The sequence below is a fragment of the Lepisma saccharinum genome, chromosome 8 (assembly GCF_977018435.1).
Source record: "Lepisma saccharinum chromosome 8, izLepSacc3.1, whole genome shotgun sequence".
NCBI lineage: Eukaryota > Metazoa > Arthropoda > Insecta > Zygentoma > Lepismatidae > Lepisma > Lepisma saccharinum.
The window spans coordinates 61,412,699-61,440,195 of record NC_139236.1 but is presented as its reverse complement, the minus strand read 5'-3'; the positions used below and the strand labels follow the sequence as shown (position 1 = coordinate 61,440,195).

Below are 27,497 nucleotides of genomic sequence, written 5' to 3'. Positions count from 1 at the left end.
TTCATCACCCACCCCCATCTTCGCAAATTAGCCAAGAGGCACAAAACGCGAAGTAAAATAAACTAAGTCAATCAATGTACATTGTTTTAAAGGAGAACATCTTTAGATTACGAATATACAATACACGTGTTTCTAGAGTCTAACATTTGTCTGTAAAAAAAATAGCTCATCAAGAACTATTCCACTAACTTTGATTCAGAAAAACCAGATTCATAGGTTGCCAATTGTGTCAGTCTGTTACCTCCAAATTTATTTTCATATAGTGCTTGCAGAATACATTTGAAGATTTTATCTATGTAAGAAGAAAGACTACTACTTGTAAATTTCCTAGGTTATATTTTTCATTATTCATGAATCATGCACAAAGAAATAAAATATAAATAAAACTGCTTCTAAAGTGTCAGTCTCTTACCTCTTGAATTGCTATATTATAATTTGTTGATTCAAATTTTTAAGGGGATTGTGTGAAGGGGCCAAATAACGTCAGGGCTAACACGTCCCTAGTAATCTGATAGTTAAATTAAAAGTAAATCAGGTTTATATAGGACTACAGCCTCCACCCACTAATGCAGTCAAAAAATATTACCAGTCAAATTTACCATAGCTACTTTCATTCACTTTATTTTACTCAGTTCTAGGTACAGTGGGGTGCATAAGTATTGCCAAGCAAATCGCCCTTCACCAAGTATATTTTCTTTACTTTACTCAATGAGAGCTGCTGACAAAGATACGTAAAAATGAATTCCTTAGAAACACGTAGAATGCAAGAGAAAAATTCATGAAAATGGTAATGGACAATTTGCGGAGCAATACTTGTGGAACACACTGTACAAGAATTGAAACAAAGCAGTTTATAGCCTTGGTATCAGCATCGGTTTGAAGGGATAATGAATGAATCTAGTGATGGACAATTTGCCTGGTAATATTTATGCGTCCCACTCTACAGCCACACAAAAATCATATGTGGACGCAAACTTTCATACGATTTTCTTTTGCATCGCATGTGTTTGAACGGATTATTATTTTACTAGAGCGTTAATGCTGTTTCAAGCACGAAACCTCACATTACATAAAATATGCGAATGAACATGGAGAACTTGGCTACCGCGAATCTTGGTAAACAACTGTATCTCCGTTCCTTTCGTCGCAGAAGTAGGAAAGTCTAGTCTGCTTTGCCTAACGACCACATTTAGATACAGGTCAAAGACAAGCGTTCCTTCTTTCTGCTTGAAGCCCCAATTTCACAGTCAATGACAAAATACGTATAATCTTTGTGTTGTCGCTTCTTCATAAACAGCTCCCTTACGGCACTTCAAAAGCGGTTGAGACACAGCGCCAACAACAGGCGATTGTCTTGCCTGATGCATGTAATTTCTTGCATGCAGAGCGTCGCTAATTAAGGCTAATTTATCTGAGCGGCAGACAGAGCCACCTGTCGGCGAGCCTTAAAAGTTGCCGCGGTTCGAAAGAGGCCGCCTTGCCATCGCGTTCCGTCGTGCCATGCTTTGTGAACTTCAAAGCGGGGCGAAGCAATTAAAACATCTCTCCCTGCAGCCTTTAAGAAATCGAAAATTGCTTGAGCCATTATTTAATTGCGGAATCCGAAAAACCACACCTTGCCTTTTGAGCAGTTTATATTTGGTAACGCCAGAGATGTATTTAGAAATAGAGTCTCTAGGTTTTCTTAGCTCTCCCACCGCCGCAATCGTGTGACGTGTTTCTTCTAAAAAAAAAATGCCGTTAGGTTAAACGATGAAAATGATGATTAGGTGAGTGGTAAAAGAACAAACGGAAAGAAACACCTATGCTATTCTTGGGAGACAAACCCGGTACTAGTATAGTATGGGGGTGACACCTATAAATCATATATTTCGCAGTTTTTACATTGCTAACATACTATTTTGGAATGCGGAACATTTCCTAAGGTGAAATAATGCATTTCTAACTAAGATAATGTATATTTCTTACATTTACGAGTACTTACTGTTACTTGTTATTTCGATTCTGTAACACACATTATGGCGACAGTGTACTGGTTTATCGCGCGTTGTACGAGTGTTTTGTCGATTTATGCAGTGTTGCAACCTTTTTCACAGGAAAATACCTAAATTCGTGACCGGATTTGAAATTATGCTAATACTTCGTAAACCATTGACGTTAGCCTCACAAACTATTGACATTAGACCCACAAACCATTCACGTTAGCCCCAAAAACCATTGACGTTAGCTCCAAAAAACATTCACGTTAGCCCCAAAAATCATTTTCCGTAAGGTTAGGTTAGGTTAGGTTAGGCAAGCATAGTTAAAAATAATAAAAAAAAAAAAAATATTCGACACGTCATGTTCTAGTGAAAATACGGCGAGTTTGAAACACTGACTACGGGTTTTACGTCATCTAACACACATAACACTGTGCTCTCGTGCAGAAAGCAAATGGCGGCAGCAGAAACAGCGTGTCGGACAGAGATTTTCGCAGAAAACAACATGTAGCATTAGAATGGATCGAAACTACATTCACGAACTTCCACAATGCTACAGAAAATGATTTCCGTAAGTACCTTCTCCTGTAAATTTGAAGAAATCCGTCACCCCTATACTATACTGTTACCACAAACCCATCAAAATTTAGCTCATTCAACTCTGCGTTAATCTATGCTAACCATTTTTATTTCGAGTGAGCCTTCGATTTTTTATCGTCGCTAGAAAAAAAAGTGCCGTTTTTTTAGTTTTGAAAACGAGAAACCGATTTTATACCGATTTTTATTCAATGTAGTAAAGATGTACTTGGAACGTGGCAACACCGCACGTACCGACTCACAGTGAAGAACGCACTTTCTATCGTTCAACGGACATTGCTGCGTGCGGTGTTGCCACGTTCCACGTACATCTTTACTACATTGAATAAAAATCGGTTTCGCAATGTGAACTGAAAATGATAATGAATTTTGAAAACAGATGCAAAGCGCTTCAAAACAGGAAGGATATTGTATTTCTAGGACTACCCAGTGCGAAGGAAAAGTTGTGTCACAAAATTAATAAGAACGGTTTTATGACCAATTTTAAAAATCTGAAAATTAATAATTGCGTTTAAAACCTTTCTTCCTACGCCATATTAAAATGTAATCACAATCGGACCACTCGTCTTTTATTTATATAGAGCTTCAAAGAGAGCGACCGTTTTGAGAACTCCAAAAAGCTGGCACTCTTGTTGTTCTCACGACGATAAAAAATCGAAGGCATACTCCAAAAAATTGGTTAGCATAGACAGTGGTGTAGTGGTAAAATAAATAGTACTAGGGCGGTCCCTTCCCTTCGGTGTTTTCTCATAATAGACATCACTAACGCGCCTGTTTCGAGACATATTCACTGCACAGTATTTCATAAATTGAATAAATATCGTAACCTTCCAATTTCTCCCATAATGCAGCAAATGCCGAATTCCAATTTGGTTTATAAAAACAAACAGAACAGACGTCAGTGAGAGTCAGCCACAAATTCTCCCTTTTTTATGCTTCAACGTCTATAGCAATTAAAATCCATTGTTGAGAGCGTAAATGCTGGCGGCGTCGGTCTTAACTTCCATTGTCGACACAATGCAGCCAGGAGATGATTCTTTCGCTTAAATAACGGTTGCTTTACTGGCCTCTTAGATTCAGTAGATGTATTTTATTATATAAGTTAATATGTTTTCGATATAGGGCTACATATATTTTAAGGAAGACTTTTAAAGGAAAAAATAGTTGTTACAAAAATAAAGAACCAGGGCGGTCCCAGGGGTTAAAAAAAAGTACCGGGGCGGGGCCCTGGCAACACTACACCCCTGAGCATAAATTAACGCAGAACTGAATAAGCTAAATTTCGATGTAACTTGTTTCTTATGTAGGTCTACTGGTTAATTTTTTGAAATTAAAGTCCAAACTCGAGTATCCATAATTTTTAATTCAATTAGTAATTGAAAAGAGGTAAGACGCAAAGAACCGTAGCTCTCCATACACATATACAGGGTGATTGGTAATTCGACCTATTCCTGGAAAGGGGTAATACTAGAGCACATTTGCAACAAATTTGACCCTATGCACCGGGGGTCGGAAATCAATGGGTTTCGAGATATTGCAGTTTGTAGATTCTCGTGACATATTCCGACTTGCGACCAAAAAACTACTAATTCTGAAAAAAGCTACTACACCCTGGGCACATAATAGACACGTTGCTAACAACTGACGAATGAGTGACTAGTGGGAAAAAAATTCATGCCCAAAATTCCAATACCCACAGAAAGAAAAAGTCATTTAAGCACATGTCATGAAGACATTTGGAAATTATCGTTTAAATCGAAAAGGATTACTCAAGAAAATGGTAACACACTTAGCGTAAGAATTACGGAAAAAAAACTTCCTCGTTTCATAAGCTCTCCAAAAATATACAAATGTTGTCAACTGGCACACGGGTTGGGGAAAAAATCTGAATAAAAAGCAGAGAAGGCGCGTTGTAGACACCCATCATCTGATAAGAATTTTGTGGACGGACGAATCCAAATTCGACCGTGATGGTATTACGAATTTCCACACAAAATTTTTGGTCCCCTAAGGGTCATAACCCCAGAAAATCTAAAGAAAATTCGCACCAGAGAAAATTCTCGCTAAATGGGAATCATCCACAATCATGAGATCGGGCCATTCTATCTGCCACAAAACCTAAACGGAATTACCTACGAAAACTAAGGGAAGAATTGACGACGCTGCTGGAGGATGTGCCGCTCGCCACAAAAATGGGTATGATTTACCAAGATGATGGCTACCCAGTCTACTATTTCCGGGGTGTGCGACAGTGGCTGGACGACAATTATCCCATGCAATGGATTGGTCGAGGCGGTCCGACCCCCTGGCCGGCGAGGAATCCGGATTTGACACCATGCGACTTTCACATTCGGGGTCACATGAAACAGTTACTCTACAGTACACCAGTGGATTCCCAAGAAGAGTTGAGAGAGAAAATTGTGACAGCCGCCCAATACATAAAGAGACAGACTGTCAACGCGAGTGATTGTGTCTGAAGTACGCCGCAGGCTGCGTGCTTGTATACGTAACCGGGGAGTCAATTTGAACAGGATTTGTAGTTTTCGTAACAGTTAATTCTGACAACCTGGAATCATTAGAATGGTAAATAACATTATTACTTCACTCATTTCCGTTCCTTTATTTCTCTCAACCGACAACTTCTTTTCACTTTACAAAGAGGTCTACAACAAGCCTTCTCTGCTTTTTATTCAGATTTTTCCCCCAACCCGTGTGCCAGTTGACAACATTTGTATCGTTTTGGAGAGCTTATGAAACGAGGAAGTTTTTTCCGTAATTTTTACGCTAAGTGTGTTACCATTTTCTTGAGTAATCCTCTTCGATTTAAACGATAATTTCCAAATTTCTTCATGACGTGTGCTTAAATGACTGCTTCTTTCTGTGGGTATGGGAATTATGGGCATGGATTTTTTTCCCAGTAGTCACTCATTCGTCAGCTGTTGGCAACGTGTCGATTATGTGCGCAGGGTGTAGGAGTTTTTTTTTTTCAGAATTAGTAGTTTTTTTGGTCGCAAGTCGGAATATGTCACGAAAATCTACAAACTGCAATAACTCGAAACCCATTGATTTCCGACCTCGGGCGCATAGGGTCAAATTTGTTGCAAATGTGCTCAAGTATTACCCCTTTCCAGGAATAGGTCGAATTACCAATCACCCTGTATAAAATGGAGGCTCGACCAGGACTCGAACCCTGGTGTCTGCCAGATCGTAAGATAACCCGCCATGATTACTAGTTTTCTGTACACAACACTTTCTTCTTCTTCTATCTAACCCAACCCAGCCTAACCTAACCTAGCGTCACTAATGACGTCACGTCAGCCAATCGGACTGCTTAAAACTGTAGTGGCAGCAATCACTACCTTTCAGTACAGTCGTTACCTCTATACTCTATCAACAATGATCGTGAAATTCTAGCCCATTTTGTTATGTCGCATGACTACTTTTCCAATTAAAAAATAATAATTTGACTTTATGATTGCCAAAAAGTTTCCCTACTTTCCTTTATTATGTATCCACGCACGTCCGCAGGATGTTTCCCAGGTATAAGCGAGCAAGGTATTTTCTTTCCATAGGGGACCAAACTAGGCATACCCCCCCCCCCCTTGACATTGGCGTATGCATAGGGAGGCTGATGGGGCTACAGCCGTCTCCGAAATCTTGAGAAAATCAATTTTTTCAAATAAAAGCACTGAAGAACTCAGGGAAAACCAGAGTGATAAATGCGACTCGCCTTAAAATGATACCCAAATGCCATAAGTTCTAAATATACGAAATATCTTCTTGTGTGTGCCGCCACTAGAAAGCAGCCCGGGGCTCCAACTTTTGAAAACCATTGACTTCGTACAAACTGCAAAGTTTCATAAATCCCCCTTTCCATGAATCATGATGATAGTAATGCACACCAACAATGCATCCTATTTTAGATAGGATATGTTATTTACTGGTTTTAACAAGCAAATATAGTATAACAATAACAAATATAATAATAATAACACGGCAAATTATTGGGTGGGCTCGGGCGCCACGGGCCCAATTATTAGATGTGAAAAACACATTTAATTTTAGGTTGACATTCACTTTATTTGTGGTCCGTGCTCCTCCCCTTTCCGGACGCCCATGCATGTATCAGAATATTTTATTCGTATGTCCCCATCAGTATTTCCTTTAAATAGGAAAACTATTCACATAAATTCTAGAGTTCTGAACAAATTGGAGATCTTAGTTTCTCAATCTGAAATACCATTATCCTATTAACTCTAATAAACAATTAATTTGTATCTGGCACGAGGCCTCATGAACGTCAAAGTTGCCTCTCTCTATGACCGGTTCTCTGCCACAAGACAAAAATACCCATCGAAATTGTGCTGCGTGTTGTTTAAAGAAGCAAATTACATACTTACATAACTTAAAAGTAGAATGCCGTGCTCCTTGAAATTTCACAAATCACCTTCTGCTGCAATCCCACTAGAGCGCACAGATTACTATCCGTGACAAAAATATTGAGCCCTTGGTTTGCGTGCTTGTAAAATTGTACTCCGTAGGAGGAAAAAAGTTAAATATACCTCATTGGAAAGCCACAAGTGTCTGCTTTTAGACAAAAGCAAGAAAAAGTGATTTTAACTCTGTATGTTTTCTATTCAGAGAAAAATGTTTGTAAAAGTGTAGTGTTTTCGTGTATTTTTTACATAAGTCGAATTCAATTGTGTGTAGCTTCGTGTAAAACCGTCGAAAAAATATGATTTTTTTTGTGATTGAAGCTTGTTTATGGGGAAATATATTAGCCAAATATAATGGTACTATCAGCTGTGGAACAGCCACAATTAATGATTAATTATGATGTTGCAATCTCGGAAATGGTCAGTCCAATGGTTATTAAATGCATATCAAAATGATGGCCGTAGAATAAAAATCAAATTTCCATATCTCATTCATTCACACTGTACGATGTGAAAACAACAGAGAGAATTGCTTTCCTTGGCAACCGGTTCCCGCGCAATTCATATCGTTGCTAAGAACAAGTGAGCTTTGTTGCCAAGCGTCGCCGCTTGTCCTTTAAACTCCGCGTCCAAGCAGTTTTGACGCGGGAAATGAGTCGAAACAATGGGTTGCGCAAAGGAAAGCATTGTAGAGATGCCGAAATTTTCTTTTGTCACTTCTGTGTTTACATTCCTGCCATGAATTATTGTCTGAATTCCCACATAGCCATGATATTTCTTACGTGCGTTCTATCCAGGCAGTCGGCCTCACACAAGTTCGCGTGTTTTTTCGTACGCACAGTATTGAGTGATGGCGGTTCTGTGAAGTGATTAAACCAAGGTGTTAAGTGCACGAGGGAGTGTTTGGGGGTTACGTCAGCACAGTGAAAGAGGTATGTAAAGAAAAAAGGAACAACAAAAATTTGCATCAACCCAATATTTATTGGGCGTGTTTTTGCAAGATGTGGTGAGAAGAAAGATACACGAGTTTTATTTTAATTATCCAGTTCAACAGATTCAATTATGAACAGCATTTTATACTTTTACCTTTCACTCATTATATTTATTGAAAATTTATTAGTTTTTAGACCTCCTGTCTCTCTTAATGAACCCCCCCCCCCCCGCCGTGGTGGAGTGGTTAGCACATCGCGCTGCGACACCAGGGGTCCCGGGTTCGAATCCTGGCTTGGGCATGGACGTTTGTGATGTCTATTCATCAATTTCATCATATTATCATCACTCACTCATCCCCATCTTCGCAAATTAGCCAAAAGTGGCACAAGAAGCGAAGTAAAAAAAATCAAATCAAAAAATCAAATCTCTTAAAAAAAACCACAACTCATTGCTTATTATAAGAGTTGCAGCTGTGAAACAGACAAAATATAACCACCACCACTACTCAACACGATGATTAAGTGAATTTTGCGAGATAAACACAATTTACATGCTTTTTTGCTCGAAATATATTTTAAAATATTAGTTGGCGTGAAGGCTTCAAATGCGCAATTTTTAGAATATAATTTTTATACGTTGCTATCGCTAGTATGCACCTCGCTCTGTTTCCCTTTCTTATGAAATCGCTGTACACAGCAGGTGAGTTATTTTTGTATACAGAGAAGACTGGATCTCTCATCGACTTTATTCAAATCGTCCTCATCGAACATCGTTGCACTCAATATATCTGTTTAAATATACGACATAAAATAATGCTAGGAAAATGATGTTCATATAAAGCCGAGTTGAGTTGTTTTCTCTGTTTAAGTCCACTTTATGCACAGGTTGGCTAATCGGGACTGGACTTACAGTTTAAAGTGGGATCTGAACCACTATGTACCGTCAACGGCAAAGATAATGGTAGGCAAATTGTCCGCCGTTATTTTCATTACTTCTTTATTCTACATCCTGTGTTGTTTTAAGGAATGAAACCATGTTGGTTCGAAGCAGGCATTGTTCTCTGCTTATTGAAGTCATTATTTCAATTCATTGTCATCACATTGTGTAATTCTGACAGAATGAAAATAGTGGTGGATAATTCGTCTACTGTTTATTTTGCCGTTGGGTGTACCTCCACCAGGTATCGAAGGAGACGACGTTCATATGAAGTTAACAGCTAAAAGAAATGACCCCCCCCAAAAAAGTGCAGTACAGCAGTACTCCATTTTCAATATGAGAAATATTTAATTCATTATTTTATGCTGTGACAATTCTTTTGATCGGCTCGACGGAACGCACTTGCGCGATTCTCGCAGCGAAGTGCAGCGAAACGGCAAAACTGTCCAGGAAGTCGCTTGCAGCCCGCGGAGTCTCAGACTTTTCCTCTTCCCCTTTCTCTCTCTCTCTTTTGTCCTCTCATTTGTTGTCCCTTTTCGTTTCCTCTCTCCTCTTTTCCTTTGTGTAGACTCATCAAAATGAAATACTAGAAAATCGATTTTCTTTCTTTCAGAAAGTATTTCAAATTTGCGACAAATGCAATACTGATATATTTTTTAGAGTTTTATACAATAATACTTGGTTTTATTCCTTTCACGTAGGGCCACCGACGGAAAAGTTAGCAGTGAAATCGTCCATCCCATTACATTCCTTACTTTGGGCAGAGCGAAAGGCGATAAAATGTTTGGACAGATATGAGAAATTGTATGTAAGCTTTCACCGTTACGACATTAAATTTAGGGTAGATTAATGAAGACTTGTACAATAAAGCGGACACTAGATTAGAAGGTAATAACATTAATGCGATCGAAGAGGGGATATTGTTTCACTACTAGAGTACAATAAAAGTGCTCAGTGGCGGCGATTAGGGAGGGGGTGGGCAGATAAACTAAAAGGAGAGTACTTACATAACGTTTCGTGTCTGGACAGAAAATCTGACTCGTAATCCTTGGCTTCACTTGCGGTGCATAATGACCTTTAAACCACGGAAGACGGAGATTAATAGTCATGATAAGGTTGTAGAATGCTCCTATCATGCAATTCCAATTGGACATTATCCATTGTTTATTTATTGCCTATTCTGATAGTAAATTTCGAGCAAGAGAGCACTTCTTATAGCGTACGAGTAGATAGTAAATGTATCTTTGACCGCAACCCTGATTTTTTGACCCCACAACCGCCAAAACCTCAAAAACTCACTTTCTCTCCACGTTCCGCGCCTCATTTATTGCGCTGACGATGTTTCACAGCGTAGAAAAGCAGTGATGAGTGAAATGCACTTTCTCATCCTTGAAGGATGAATGCGCCTTATCGTAATTTTCCAAGTCCGGGACCAATGTTTATATATATCGTGACCTTTGTAAACCTCTCGCGAACGATGTGCCACACACACACACACACACATGCGCGCGCGTGCCTCTCATTATTTCCGTATTGTGACGCAAGCAAACAAACAAAATAATAATTGTTTTTTTTTAGGATTCCTGGCCCCTATAACCTCGCCAGGGTGCGTGGTGCCCCAACCAAAAAAAAAAAGGTTCTAACGGCTGCGGTTGTAGATAACCACATACCTCTGTAGAGTTTCACGTCTTTTTTTTTTCTCAAAAATCCTATGGGACACCTCTGTTTATCAAAAATTCGAGATATTTGTAATTTAACGCAGGACTTAGAAAATTTTCGATTGATGAAAAAAATTGGTTCCATGACGACCTATGTTTATTTTGGTATGGGAGGACAGAGGACACCGAGACTCGACCGACGCACTAAACCCGACCTCTCTACGACTATTCGTTCAAAAGTTACGAGTGATCAAAGTTTTTGGGAGGGGGTGGGCTAACTTCTTACCCCTTGACCCCAGGACCACCAAAACTTGGTATACGTATTCTACACCTCCAAAATCGACAGGGGGCATCTAACGATGCCGTATGGGCGTGTTTTTCGATATATTTTTTCGATAACTCTTACCATTTTCGAGATATTTGCAATTTAAGATTTTTTAACGCTGGACTTAGAAAATTTTCGGAATATTTTTTTTTGTACCATGACGACCTATGTTTATTTTGGTATGGGAGGACAGAGGACACCGAGACTCGACCGACACACTAAACCCAACCTCTCTACGCGTACTCTACGTCACCAAAAAAGGTTAAAGGTTCCAAATAACAATAGTTAGAGTTTCCCCAATCTAGTAAAGTGGATTGGTTGAAATCTCCAAGGGGTATTTTGCATTTTTTTTTCAAATATGAACACGTTAAAACTGAACTGTCTCGGATTTTTTAGTTTTGTATTCGCCCTGAGAAAATTCTATATAAAATAACATACCTGAAAATTATATTCACAGTAGATTGATTTTTTTGAGTTTTGTAATCACCTCAAGAAATTCTATATAAAATAACATACCTGAAAATTGTATTCACAGTAGATTGAATTCTTGAGTTTTTGTATTCGCACACAAGAAATTCTATATAAATAACATACCTGAAATTCTATTTACAGTAGATTGAATTTTTTAGTTTTGTAATCACTCCAAGAAATTCTATATAAAATAACATACCTGAAAATTGTATCGCTATATACTAGACTTTTTGATTTCTGTGATTTTGGAGAAAGCAATGGCATCCACCACCAGTTTCAATCGTAAAAATGATAAAACTGAATGTGTTACTTGTGGGAAGCTAATCTCAAGGAACAATTTATCGGTACACAGGGCAAGATGTAGCGAAACAGGTTCGAGAATTAATCGTTCGTTACCTTCTAAGTCTTGTGCTCGATGCGGAAAGATGATCAGCATTGCACATTTAAGTAAACACCTCAAAATTTGCAAACCATCGACCGAACAAGGAACATTGAAAAGGAAAATCGATGATTCAGAAACGGAAGCTTCCACTTCCAAGCAAATTAAATTATCTAATGAACGCAAACCAATTAGATCTGCATTCAACGACCAACTCCAGGATTTTTCAATTGTCAGAACCAGGCCGTGACATCCTTAGTTTCTTGGATGAAACGAAAACATCTGTACCAAATATTTTAAAAGATAAACTTGAAAACAACTCTATAAAAGTATACGTTGTTCTGTTTTCTGAATACGAGAAGGTTGATGGCACAACGAGTATTTTTTATCATCGTACAAAAAACCAGACTTTTTATTTTGCTGACGTCGAAAATTTAGACAACTTCTATTATAAAGTTACCAATGAACTGGTTAAGAAACACGACGATTTCGAGGCTAAAGGGTCGGGATGGTCTCTGTGTGGAAGTCCTCACACGTTAACCGTTTACGTGAACCAATTCTCGCCTCTTCGCGCTTCCAGCTACGTTCCTCTTCCACCGAACATTCAACACAAGAGGGCTGTGTTAAATATACAGAACAGCGATAACAAGTGTTTTCTTTGGTGTGTGTTGGCGGAACTTCACCCGATTCATTGGTCAAATCATCCAGAACGGGTTTATCATTACAAGCAGCATGAACCTGAACTGGAAAATGCAATGGTTGGCATCGAATACCCGATGACCATTTCTGATATATCAAAATTCGAAACACGAGCACGAGATGCAGAAGGAAAACGCTTAATCATCAACGTGTATTCCTATACGTTGGATAAACATGTCGTGCATCCCGTCAGGATAAGCGATGTCGACGATGACGATGCTCGTGTGATTAATCTTCTTCTTATTTCCAACGAGGAAGTTCATCACAACACGCTAATTCGTTCACTATCACGTTTGGTCAGAAGTCAAACTACCAAGCATGCAAACAACATCGAAGTTTGCCCGAGATGCCTAACCACGTTCGACGATCGAAAACGTGTCGATTATCGAAATTACACCGGACGTCAGATTGCTATCGAGAAACTTGCCGAACATAAAATTTATTGCGGTGACAACAGACCGACTCGCATGTTGATGCCGAAATCAAAAGAGGTCGAAGAATTTAGGATGCATAAGGCATTGGTGGAACATCCCGCAATCATCATTGCTGATTTTGAGTCTTTTCTCAAACCGTTGTCGTACTGCGAACCAGATCCCGAACTTTCTTCCACAACACCGTATCAGTTGCACGAAGCCTCGAGTTTCGGATATGTTGTCGTGCGACAGGATAGGATAGATGAACCGTATGTTTACCGAGGACCAGACGTAATCAAACATTTTTTTGAAAAGATGGTTGAAGAGGTTGAGACCATTGGCAGCCTCTTACGCGAATCGAAACCAATGCTTCCATTATCCAGCGATGAACTTCAATCTCACAATAACATTGAAACGTGTCCGGTGTGCGATCAACGTTTCACCGACGAGAATCGGAAAGTATTTCACCATAATCACTTCACCGGAAACCGGAAACTACATCGGTGGAATCTGTAACACGTGTAATCTAAAGATCCAAAAACCTACCTTTGTCCCCATATACCTTCATAATGGCAGCGGTTACGACTTCCATCTCTTAATTCGGAATCTTGGATATGATAGACAAAAAATAAATATTCTAGCAGAGAATGAAGAAAGGTACATCAGTGTCAGCAAGCGAGTATTGATTCCGGGAACAAACGAAACTGTGGAGATGAGATTTTTAGATTCTTACAGATTTTTATCTGCGAGCTTGGACGCTCTTGCCAGCAAACTTTCGGCTGAACAATTTAGAATAACGAGAGCTAATTTTCCCACCGTAGACATAGAAATGATTAGACGTAAAGGGATTTATCCTTACGAATATGTTAGTGATAATTCTAAATTTAACGACGACACTCTTCCACCTCAAAAAGAATTTTACAGTCGACTCAGAGAGAAAGGAATCACGGACGATGAATACGAACACGCGCAACGGATGTGGGACAAATTAGGATGTAGGACACTCGGCGATTATCACGATGCCTACTTAAAACTGGACGTGACAATACTCGCGGATGTTTTTTAAGCATTCAGGAAAACGTCGGCGAATATTTACAAATTAGATCCTGCATATTTTTACGGTCTCTCGGGCTTAGCGTGGTCTGCCATGTTATTACAGACAAAAATAAAACTCGAATTGATACCGGACATGGACATGTTATATTTTATCGAGAGGGGGATACGAGGTGGAATGGTGCAATGCGTACAGAGACATGCAAAAGCAAATAACGTTCACATGACAGAAGAATACGATCCTAACGAACAATCGAAATACATATTTTATGTGGATGCAAATAATTTATACTAACATGCTATGATACAAAAACTTCCTTACGGCGGGTTCGAATGGGTGGATACCACTTCCATTAACATTAATAATTTCAACGACTGTGAATTTGGATTGTTTATAGAGGTGGACCTCGAATTCCCCGACCATCTACACGATTACTTCAAAGATCTACCTCCTGCACCCGAACTAAAATGTTCGCCTGATTCAAATCAACGTAAGCTTCTGTTAACATTGGATAGGAAAGAGAGATACGTTCTCCATTACAAAAATCTTCAATTCTTAATTGAGAAGGGAGTTCAAGTAATAAATGTGAGAAGAATAATGAAATTCAAACATTCCGAGTGGTTAAAACCTTACATTGAAAAAAATACGTATCATAGAACACGCGCCACTGGTGGTGGATGCCATTGCTTTCTCCAAAATCACAGAAATCAAAAAGTCTAGTATATAGCGATACAATTTTCAGGTATGTTATTTTATATAGAATTTCTTGGAGTGATTACAAAACTAAAAAATTCAATCTACTGTAAATAGAATTTCAGGTATGTTATTTATATAGAATTTCTTGTGTGCGAATACAAAAACTCAAGAATTCAATCTACTGTGAATACAATTTTCAGGTATGTTATTTTATATAGAATTTCTTGAGGTGATTACAAAACTCAAAAAAATCAATCTACTGTGAATATAATTTTCAGGTATGTTATTTTATATAGAATTTTCTCAGGGCGAATACAAAACTAAAAAATCCGAGACAGTTCAGTTTTAACGTGTTCATATTTGAAAAAAAAAATGCAAAATACGCCTTGGAGATTTCAACCAATCCACTTTACTAGATTGGGGAAACTCTAACTATTGTTATTTGGAACCTTTAACCTTTTTTGGTGACGTAGAGTACGCGTAGAGAGGTTGGGTTTAGTGTGTCGGTCGAGTCTCGGTGTCCTCTGTCCTCCCATACCAAAATAAACATAGGTCGTCATGGAACAAAAAAAAATATTCCGAAAATTTTCTAAGTCCAGCGTTAAAAAAATCTTAAATTGCAAATATCTCGAAAATGGTAAGAGTTATCGAAAAAATATATCGAAAAACACGCCCATACGGCATCGTTAGATGCCCCCTGTCGATTTTGGAGGTGTAGAATACGTATACCAAGTTTTGGTGGTCCTGGGGTCAAGGGGTAAGAAGTTAGCCCACCCCCTCCCAAAAACTTTGATCACTCGTAACTTTTGAACGAATAGTCGTAGAGAGGTCGGGTTTAGTGCGTCGGTCGAGTCTCGGTGTCCTCTGTCCTCCCATACCAAAATAAACATAGGTCGTCATGGAACCAATTTTTTTCATCAATCGAAAATTTTCTAAGTCCTGCGTTAAATTACAAATATCTCGAATTTTTGATAAACAGAGGTGTCCCATAGGATTTTTGAGAAAAAAAAAGACGTGAAACTCTACAGAGGTATGTGGTTATCTACAACCGCAGCCGTTAGAACCTTTTTTTTTTTGGTTGGGGCACCACGCACCCTGGCGAGGTTATAGGGGCCAGGAATCCTAAAAAAAAACAATTATTATTTTGTTTGTTTGCTTGCGTCACAATACGGAAATAATGAGAGGCACGCGCGCGCATATGTGTGTGTGTGTGTGTGGCACATCGTTCGCGAGAGGTTTACAAAGGTTACGATATATATAAACATTGGTCCCGGACTTGGAAAATTACGATAAGGTGCATTCATCCTTCAAGGATGAGAAAGTGAATTTACTCATCACTGCTTTTCTGCGCCGTGAAACATCGTCAGCGCAATAAATGAGGCGCGGAACGTGGAGAGAAAGTGAGTTTTTGAGGTTTTGGCGGTTGTGGGGTCAAAAAATCAGGGTTGCGGTCAAAGATACTTTTACTATCTACTCGTACGATATTTTTTACGGGAGGAGGGGGGCGTTTCACATTATAAAATATTTCGTAATTATCATTTTTAACATTCGCTTTAAAAGTTGTTCGAAGACAAGAATGGAGGTAATTTTAAGAGAAGTTTTCATGTTTTAAATCGGTTTCTCCGTGTTCTTTACTGCTCTCGTTTGAAAATGTTTATTTTCTCAAAATTTCGGGAGGCGCTGTGGCTCCATTAGTTCCCCTTTTACGTACGCCTGTGTCTTGAGATGAGGGCCGTCCCGGGTTCGACCTCCGATGTGTGCTCTAAAATATCGGTATTTTGATCTTCCATCGAGACAGCGGCGTCACTCACTACCCACCAAATGCCATGGACGTCCGCAGGATTATTTCCAGGAAGGGGAAAGGAAGGTATTTTTTCAGGGGAGGGGCAAACTAGGCACATTTTCTCCAAAAATAGTGCTGTTCCCTGAAAAAAAAACATTGCTTAAATTTGAATTTATGATGATCATGCCATAATTAACACATATTATTGTGGCTAAAATGAAAATATATGTTTGAAATACATAATTTTTGGTTGACTTTCATTTTTCAGGGGTGGCCACGGCCTCCCTTGCCCCCACTTCCGGACGCCCATGCAAATAGCCCATACCTATGAGAAATTTTCAGAATGGTTTTAGTTTGTACCAAAGCTAGAATAAAAACACACACAAACAAAGACATGGACGTCCAGAAGGGGAGCAAGGGGGTCCACAGCTCCCACGCCTGGAAAATTATTGTCCACCTAAAAATTATATACAGGGTGAGGCAAAAGTCCAGCACCACCCTTTTAATTTGAAAACGGCTTGACGGAGGACGATGAAACTTCGGATATGGGTAATGGGAGTCGGGCCACACCTGAGGGTCTAGTATGCATGCACCATGGCGGCCATCTTGAAAGCCGCAGATTTTGAAATGAGAAGGGGGTCATGTGGCACATCATTTAAGATTAACGTATTCTCAGAAATAAGAATATGCAATTATTTTTCTCCTAACTTTGTTTGGTGAGGATATTCTAACAGTTGAAGTTCATATTTGGCGTAATGTAACGGATTATTATTTATTGGCTCCAGATGATGTAACAAGACTCTATAACCCTCCAAGAACGGATTGAAATTGTTGTGATAGGTGTGGAGCGCAGTGCCAGGGTCGTCGCAGAGGATTTTAACGCCCAGCATCCAGACAGAGACGACATCTCACATAGCACAGTGTTGCACGTGTTGGCAGAAGTTTTGAGGGACGGGGATCCACGACAGAGAACGTAGTGGACGGCCGAGGACCGCTGTCGACGAGGTAATCGTTGCATTCTTGGTCAAGATCCCGAAGCGCAGTACCCGAAGCGTCAGTGTCAGGACCCCCTAAATATGTGCTTTCCGTTCTTCAAAGCCCTATGATCCCAATATAATCCATTGTCTTCCAATAAGTTCAGGGGAAATTAAAAAATAAATGCTAAACGAGTATATTGACATTATTTAATTTTCGTACTTAATAAGTCTTTGGTGGGGGGGGGGGTTCCGGACCCCCTAAATACGTCTTTCGTGTCCTTCAAAGCCCTATAATCCCAATATAATCCTTGTCTTCCAATAAGCTCAGAGGAAATTATACAACAAATGCTAAACGAGTAATATTTTCATTATTTAATTTTCGTACTTAATAAGTCTCGGGTGGGGGGGGGGAGTCCGGACCTCCTAAATACGTTCTTCGTGTCTCTCAAAGCCCTATAATCCCAATATACTCCTTGTCTTCCAATAAGTTTAGAGGAAATTATACAACAAATGTTAAACGAGTATATTTTCATTATTTAATTTTAGTACTTGATAAACCTTTCGGGGAGTAAGGACCCCTGGACCCCCCTAAATACGTCCTTGTTCCCAGCCTATTTCCAACACTACGCTTTATGTGTCAGAAAGTTGTTGGATGAGGAGTTTCCGGGTCATCTCCAGCCGCGTCCAGGAAGCGTGTGACTCTGTGGACTCTGCAGTGTTATTGCATGTCCATGAGGACTGGCGGAAACGTCTTGCACTTTGCGTGGCACAGAACGGGCAACAAATAGAGCACATCTTGTAGGACACAAAATATGAACTTCAACTGTCAAAATATCCTCACCAAATAAAGTTAGGGGGAAAATAACTACATATTCATATTTATGAGAAATCACACATCTTAAATGAGGTGCCACATGACCCCTTTCAGTTTTTGAAAATCTGGAGGTAATTCCAAGATGGCCGCCATGATGCATACTAGCTCCATCTGGTGTGCTCCACCCCCATTACCTATATCCGAAGTTTCATCGTCCCCCGTCAAGCCGTTTTCAAATTAATAGGGTGGTGTTGCAATTTTGCCTCACCCTGTATTTCACACATAATTTCATTTCAGTCACAGACATTTGTTACTTATTATTAATGCATTGAAGGAACATGATAATAACAGACTGATAGTGTTTTTTTGGGGGGGGGTGGCAAAACTATTATGGGAAAAGTATGCCTCCTTTGCGGACCCCTCCCCGAAAAAAAAATACCTTGCTTTTCCTTCCCTGGAAAAAATCCTGCGGACGTCCATGCTAGGAAACGAGATTAAAAAGAAAGTGATAGTTCAACAGAGGAAGAAATTAAACGATAGAGAAAGGAAGAGGCAAGAGAGTGATGAAAAGAAAGAACTAAAGGGAAAGAAAAAATTGAGAAATGGCGGAAGGGAGAAAAGATAGACGGAAATAGGTAAATAAAGATATGAAAGAAGAAAAAATGGAAGGAAAATTGAGAAAAGAAAGAAAAGGATAAGACAAAGAAATTGAGGAACGGAAGAAGAAAGAAACAAAGAGATAAGAGAGAGAGAAAACCGGATGGGTGGATAGAGAATAATGAAAGAATGAAAGAGGGAATAACAGTTAAAGAGAGAGAAGGAAGGGAGATTGAAAATCAAAGGGAGAAAGAAAGATCAAATTTTAGTAGCCATGACCACATTTCGTCTGCACCTGATCCCACACGAACGAAATCATCTGCGCCAAGACGACTATGAAATGAAAAGTAGCGCACTCCGGAATAGCAGCCAACATAGGCGAAAAAACAAAATCAAACACCACTTGGAAGGCAATGGTCCTCGATAGGCTGCTGGACATAGAAGCAGTGGCGCAGGAAGGGGCACAGTACCCCCTAAATCCGTAGATCCAAATTTTATCCCTAAAATAATTTGAACGATGCAAGATGCTGCTTTTAAAATAACCTTTTTCTTTTAAAGATATAGACACAAAAAGTTTATGTTGTTTACAAACACTATTTTTGTTTTCCAAGAGATTTCAAATCAATGTAAACCTATTCTACTACATTGTGCTACAGCTACTAGTAGTTCACTTGTTCTGTGCTCTTGGAAACCTTTTTAATGAGATGAAATGTGTGTGAAATGATAAGATAAAGTTTAGTTTCAGGAAATCACGCTGTAGGCTAGTGCCCCTTTGTGTAAGGGGAGGCGGGGTACACTTTTCTAAATAAGTCTAATGGTTGCTAACATACGATCTGCTTCAGAAGAGTATACGACTGACATTCTTTCTTTTCGAATTTTTAGAACAGAGTTTTCAAAAATTCAACACTTCCACTATCTACCGGTATGAAATTATAACTTTTCATTTTTGATATTTACTCTGTGGTCTGAATATTTCAATAGCACATAGATGAAACACCGTTGGCTCCCTTGTTCCTTTTTCATTACTTTCACCCCCAAGTATACACTCATACATTAAGATGCCTTGCTCATACCCTCTTTGTTGCACACATGCAATGGATAAGGAGAAGCAATATTTTCTACTTGATCAATTGCAATTTCCACCTCAAACACAAATTTGTTGTCACTGTGAGACAAGAAATAGTAATATTTTGAACATCAAAATGTTATATTCAAACTTGCAATCTCTATTTTGTTGGTAAGTATTATTTGGTATTTAAGTGACGTCTAAACTCTCATTTCTAAAGTTGGTTAACTATACCTTCTATGGGATTTCACATCAATTTTATATACCCATTTCTAAACATGATAGATTAATTTTCTTAATGTTTTGTTACTCCTGTGATCAACTGGATATAATTTTGGAGGGAATTTTTAATTAATAATTTTTTAGCTAATAGTTATATTATTGTTTCTGTAAAGATTCATATTTTCTTAGTTGATTGATTGATTTGCTTTATTTTACTTCACTTTTGTGTCCCTTTTTGGCTAATTTGCAAAGATTTGAGTGATATGATTAAATTGATGAATGGGCACACACACACACATCCATGTCCAGACTGGGACCCCTGGCGTCATAGCGTGATGTGCTAACCACTCTGCAATGGGAGCCGGCATATTTTCTTAGTACTATAACATAAATTATGCCAGGTTTTACTTTAAAATCATCCAATGACTCGTATACTGGGTGATTTTTTAACCTGAATCAATTGAATATCTTCAAAAAAATCATCCTACAAAAAAATGTTCCAAATAAAAAGTTGATAGTTTGGAGGGGGAACAAAAGAACACACCCTCCCCCTCTTGTAGGTGGGGCGGGGGGCAACTTTGAAATTTCAAATAGAAACCCCTATTTTTTATTACAGATTCTGATTTTACGGAAAAAATACATGAGTTTTGTCTGAAACATTTTTTCGATTCGTGATAGATGGCGCTATAATCAACAAATTTTCATTTCTTGAATGTTTACACTTTAAAACCAATGTATTTCATTTCGCAATTCATTTAAATTCAAAAAATAAAACATTTTTGTTCTAGGACTTGAAATTGTTGTAAAACATATAAATTTATTTTGAAAATACAAAATTACTCGACAAATCTTAGCTCTAGATATCTCGATGGCTAGTAAACTACATTCACTTCTCAATTACATTAAGTGTTCAAAATGGTGATCTTCAACTTCAATACATTTATTGATCCGCGCTTCGAATGAATGTACACAACTCAAAAGTACCATTGGTTCAATTATGGCACAAGCGTTTTGGATTCGCTCTATCATATTTTCACGAGTAGTTGGCAATTCTCGATACACTTTATCTTTTACGTAGCCCCACAAAAAGAAATCTGGTGAAGTAAGATCTGGTGATCTGGCAGGCTAATTTACAGGACCAGCTCTGCCGATCCATCGGCCATTGAAGTCACGGTCGAGTACTTCACGTGCTGCTCTCGAATAGTGCGCTGGACATCCATCCTACTGAAACCACATGTTCTGTCTCAGTTCCAGGTTAAGATCTTCAAGTAATATTGGCAGTTCATTTTGAAGAATGTCGCGGTACTGTTGACCATTCAAATTTCCATCAATGAAGTAGGGACCGATGAGTTTGTCATCAATAATTCCACACCACACGTTTACAGTCCATGGACGCTGATGCTCAACTTGGCGCAGCCAGTGCGGATTTTCGACACTCCAGTAATGCATATTATGCCGATTGACCGTTCCGTGGTTTGTAAAAGATGACTCATCAGAGAACAATACCAGACGAAAGAAATTTGGGTTTATTTGTATTTGTTCACGTGCCCACTGACTAAACGTCACTCGATTTTGAAAATCATCGCCATGAAGTTCTTGATGCAATGACACATGATATGGACAATCCTGGGACAATCCTGAATTTCAAGCTACTTCTCGCGAGCTGACATGAGGATCATGGGCTACAGCAGCTAACACATTAATTTCATTTTCTTCTCCAGTAACTGTTCTTCGACGGGTCCTTTGTTTAGGTTTAACACTTCCTTCAGTAGTAAATTGATTGACTGCACGTTGAAACGAAGCGAAAGAACGCACTCTGTCTGGAAAACGCTGAGCATAAACAACGACAGCTTGACGGAGATTCCTGCCAGATTCTCCATACACGAGAACCATTTCAATTTTCTCTTCTACAGTTAATACAGCCATTGATATTAAAAAAGTATCAACAGCTTAGTCAAATTAATCGCTCGGAGCATTCTTGTGATCTAAAAAACAATGAAAAACAAACAATGATTTAACAGGAAAAGTCTAAAAAGGAACTGTTTCTTGACATTGTTTTATTTATTTTTTCTGTTGTAGCTTTGTTAAGCATCTTTGACACAACAATAACAAAAACATATATCGAATCTAACTTTTAAATGTTGTAAATAGGCGAATTACCAGCTTAATGAAATCTCAAAAGATTTGTCAAGAATTAGTACAAAGTTCATGCACGAGAATGTTTTATTTTTTGAATTTAAATAAATTGAGAAATGAAATACATTGGTTTTAAAGTGTAAACATTCAATTTGTCGATTATAGCGCCATCTATCACGAATCGAAAAAATGTTTCAGACAAAACTTATGTATTTTTTCCCCCGCAAAATCCGAATCTGTAATAAAAAATAGGGGTTTCTATCTGAAATTTCAAAGTTGCCCCCCGCCCCACCTACAAGAGGGGGAGGGGGTGTTCTTTTGTTGCACCACTAAACTTCCCCCTCCAAACTATCAACTTTTTATTTGGAACATTTTTTTGTAGGATGATTTTTTTTCAAGATATTCAAATGATTTAGGTTAAAAAAATCACCCAGTATACTAATACGAGGTGTACATTTTAAGTGAATACAAGAAATGGAAAATAATGTTGTTTCAGGTCATATACCAAAAATATCAACAAGATGCCATGTTCAGTATTAGTTTCATAAAGTTTATGGTTTTCACTTTTCAGTTACGTATAATTTATAAACTTTGCTAAATTTTCTTTTTGCACCTCCAAAATTCTATTCCTCATGGTTATACCAATATACGTGTGTGTTTAGTAAGAATTGACTAGGCCGAAAAACAATAATAGGTAGCCTACACACACAAAACATTTATGAAAATTATAACCCTCAAAAGCAAACCCCCTAAAATATACCACAAAGACCAAATTTATGATCATTTGGTTCTAAATTTACCCTTACAATCGCCCTAAAAACTAATCCCACACCAGTTGGAAAATTCTGGATAAACCTCTGACTTTACAGTTCTAGGGGGCATTGTTTTATGACCACCAGCTAATATCCAGAGTAATTGCTGTGCGCAGCATGTACAGCAGCTAGACAGGCTGGGAGGTGCTGGAAAGTTGTCACAAGTGTGTCCCTCCGATTTCCAAGAAACTTGGCAGGTGTATAGAGAGGTTCAAAGGAAGAAATACGTGTTGTTTTTGTTTCAGCTAAAAAACGGTTCTAGGAGGCAAAACTCCCCTCAAATATCAAGATGAGGACAAATTGAAGTGAGGATCTGACCCCTGTGTCCCCCTCCGATTTCCATGAAACTTGGCACGTGTATAAAAGGGCCCAAAGGAAGAAATACGTGTTTTTTGTTTCGGCCAAAAAACTGTTTTAGGGTGCAACCCTCCCACCTAAAGGTCAAAATGAGGACAAATTGAAGTGGGCATTTGACAACTGTGTCCCCTCCGATTTTCATGAAACTTGGCAGCTGTATAGAGGGGCCCAAGGGAAGAAATGCGTGTTTTTTTGTTTCGGCTAAAAAACGGTTCTAGGGGACACCCCCCCTTCTAATGTCAAGATGAGGACAAATTGAAGTGGGGATCTGACCCCTGTGCCCCCTCTGATTTTCATGAAACTTGGCAGGTGTATAGAGGGGTCCAAAGGAAGAAATACGTGTTTCTTTGTTTCAGCTAAAAAACTGTTTTAGGGGGCAAACCCCTCCCCCCCCAAATGTCAAAATGAGGACAAATTGAAGTGGGCATTTGGCAACTGTGTCCCCCTCCGATTTTCATGAAACCTGGCAGGTGTATAGAGGGGGCCAAAGGAAGAAATACCTGTTTTTTTGTTTCAGCTAAAAAACTGTTTTAGGGGGCAAAACCCCACTCAAATATCAAGATGAGGACAAATTGAAGTGAGGATCTAACCCCTGTGTCCCCCTGCGATTTCCATGAAACTTGGCAGGTGTATAAAAGGGCCCAAAGGAAGAAATACGTGTTTTTTTTTCAGCTAAAAAATTGTTTTAGGGGGCAAAACTCCCCTCAAATTGAAGTGAGGACAGGCCCTTAGCCAGGCAGGGGCCAGGGGGGGCTCAGTCCCCCTGACAGGGTCGCCAGCCCCCCTGGCACTGCCGCCAGCCCCCTAGGTATAACTATTTTGTATTGTAATTTGAGGTGAAGAGCGAAAATGTAGACAGAATATATTAATTTGTTCCCAACTTCGTTCGTTCATCTTGTTTATGAGCAGAAGTCTAAGCAGCGGAAAGTGTTTAGAAGATTCTCTAGACTTTAGAAAGTTCTTTCATAGGGAAGCTTCTTTATCTGTACCTTCCCTGCCCCTGTTGCAGCCTCTCGTTTGACAGAAATCTGCGACTTTGACGTCATCATCCACATCTGCGTCAAATGTCAACAGATCCCAAGTTTTATTGCTTTGGCCGGGGGTGGAATGTACGGTAGGCACTATGATTGAAGTGAATATTGTACAGTCTCTGACACTTCTGCGTTGTAGCGATTCCATTGAAAGTAAATTAGGTCATTACAACCCAGAAGTGTCCGTGACTGTACATTTTAACATGTATGATATAAATATCTGTATCATCAAAAATATTATGGACGGTGTCACTTCAAGAGATGTTTCAGAAGATGTAGAAAAAAACTGTAGTATTTGCATATTTCTAAATTTTATATTTTAATTTAACTTAATGACTCCCGACACACATAATTGAAGACAACAATTGGTAAACGCTGCAAGTGCCACAAGAATTCAAACACCGTTTTTCACGTTAAACTGTGAAATGTGCCATGCCTTATAATGTGGTAAACGTGAAAAGTGGCTGGTAGCCCTCTAAGTAGTTCAAAGGGCGTGTAAAGAGGTCACTAGTGTGAACGTTCTTACGGGCTGATGTGCGGAATGATGCGATTTCCCAATACTTTCGCTTTTGGCACTTACAACGTTTACCACTTTTAGTCCTCAATTTACCTTCATTTAATACCATTAAACTTTTGAAAAATGAACTTGGTCCACAAAGCCCCCCTGATAACCCGTGAGCCCCCTGGAGGTCAGTTCTAGCTACGGGCCTGAGTGAGGATCTAACCCCTGTCCCCCCCCTCCGATTTCCCTGAAACTTGGCAGTTGTATAAAAGGGCCCAAAGAAAGAAATACCGGTTTGTTGTTTCGGCTAAAAAACTGTTTTAGGGGGCAACCCCTCCCTTAAATGTTAAAATGAGGACAAATTGAAGTGGGCATTTGACAACTGTGTCCCCCTCCGATTTTCATGAAATTTGGCAGGTGGATAGAAGGGTCCTATGCCATATTTACGTGGTTTCGGGGTCAGATCCCCACTTCAATTTCTCATCATCTTGACATTTTGAAGGGGGGGGGGGTTGCCCCTATAACAGTTTTTTTTAGCTGAAACACAAAAACACCTGGATCCGGATCTGAGAGTTTCGTATCTCAATCCCATTATAATATTACCACACTTAAAAAGGTATTATGATCTTCGATTACAAATAAATTTTTCATTAGTTAGTCCTACAAGATTTTTTTTTGCAAACCGCCTTCCACGTAGTGGTTCCTTAACCTTGCGCATAAGATGAAAGTCAAAGGGCGAAATGTCAGGAGAGTACGGCGGGTGCTCTAATTCTTCCCATCCCCAGCGTTGCAGTTGCCGCCGTACACACTCTGCTTTATGTGGTCTAGCGTTGTCGTGCAGGATGATTGCACTGTGCAGAAGGTCCGGACGTTTCTCCCGAACGCTACGTTGCAAGGTTAAGGAACCACTGGAAGGCGGTTTGCGACACGAGAGGACATTGCCAATGATGTGCAACAACAGATGACCCGATTCACACATGGTGCGGCCAATGGTGACGCAGATGGTATTCGAAGTCTCCTACATCGTTGGCAGCATGTGGTGCACATGGCAGGTGACTACTTTGAGGGCCTTTAGCCCCAGTTTTGTTCTGTCAACTGTAGAACAGGTATGTAATTAATTTTGCACGATCAAAACAGTATTGTCCTCTACACTATCCTAATAAATATGTGAGGCACAATGTTCGCGTGTTTCAACTGTCCCCCCCTCGTCCTTTCATCTGTATATGTCGCATTTTCCAACCGGGCTGGTATCTACAAGAAAAAAAATAGTTGCAATGACTTTTGCCCCAACCCTCGTGTGTGTGTGTGTGTATATATATATATATATATTAGCAGGTAACAATATGTTATAAACAAATTCTTGCTTTCCAAAGAAGCGCTCATGTGGGATGGCCAAACGGATCCGGATCCGAAAGTTCTGGATCTGGCCATCCCTAGTTTGTATTACTAGGTTGAAGAGTATATGTAGCGGATATTTTAGACTTTCACCACACCCCTTGATTACATAGGGGGGATACGATTTTTTTAGGTTTAAGGTCCTTTATTGCTGCTTCTACTTCAGCGATTGATATATCCATCAACTCGTGGCACCTAGCGACCTGTTGGTGAGATGAGTCAAGGCAAAATGGATAATAAACATTTTCCAGCTCCCACAAAAATAGGCAATAATTAGGCTGGAGAGTTCAATGAACTAACCGATCATCTGAATCTCGAAGGATAATAAAACACATTTTTTCACTAATTACAATCAAAATTATCCTTATTTGTGTTACTAAAACTTATTTGTTTTGCATTTGTCGCACTGCCATCTAGTGTACGCTGTAGGAAATATAAGCTTTGGTGGACAGTGCACACACAAATTCAGATTAAACAAAACACTCCAATCTGACGCTCATGGTGATGACCATCCAAACTAAAGCGCATTCATTGGAATGTTTTTTTTTAACTTTGTTCTACATACAACATTCATCATATATACACCATGAATACAACATTGTGGCAACGTTATCACAATGTTGTTCCCCTACATACAACATTCATCATAAATACAACATGCATACAACGTTATTCAACATTATGGCAACGTTAGTGTATTCCTATTAGTATTTTCGTTTTGTAGCCCAGTTAGTTGAAGAAAGTTACATAATGATTGACAGGCTGTTTAATGCTTTGCAATCTGTATCACCAATTATCAGTATCGGACTCCCTGGCAGGCAATGTATAGTTATACAGTTGAAAAGAGCATCATACAGCGCAGTATCAGAATTAGGAGGTATATAAATTGCACATACATATACATAACTACCATGAATGGTTCGAACTTTAACTATAATAATTTCAATATTTGGATCATCTATTAAACATTCTACTTGAATCGCAATAAGTTCCCTTTTGATTCCAATCATTACACCCCCTCCCAGGTTTTTGTTAGTTTGCAACGATTTACAATCGGGTCTGATTACATTGTACCGGTCATAATAAAGTTCGGAACTGTTATGTGTTGAGTTAATCCACGTTTGGATGCAAATCACTGTGTCCTAGTTATTGGTGTTTATAGCCATGTAAAAATCTGTAATTTTAGTATGTAAGCCACGAACGTTCTGGTAGACAATATCCAAGAAGTG

The 27,497-nt window shown here is 39.1% G+C and overlaps 1 pseudogene; it reads right to left on the bottom strand.

The window, feature by feature from the left end:
- Positions 1-27,497, bottom strand: part of LOC145991813 (uncharacterized) — an 82,941-nt pseudogene that overhangs the window by 47,910 nt on the left and 7,534 nt on the right.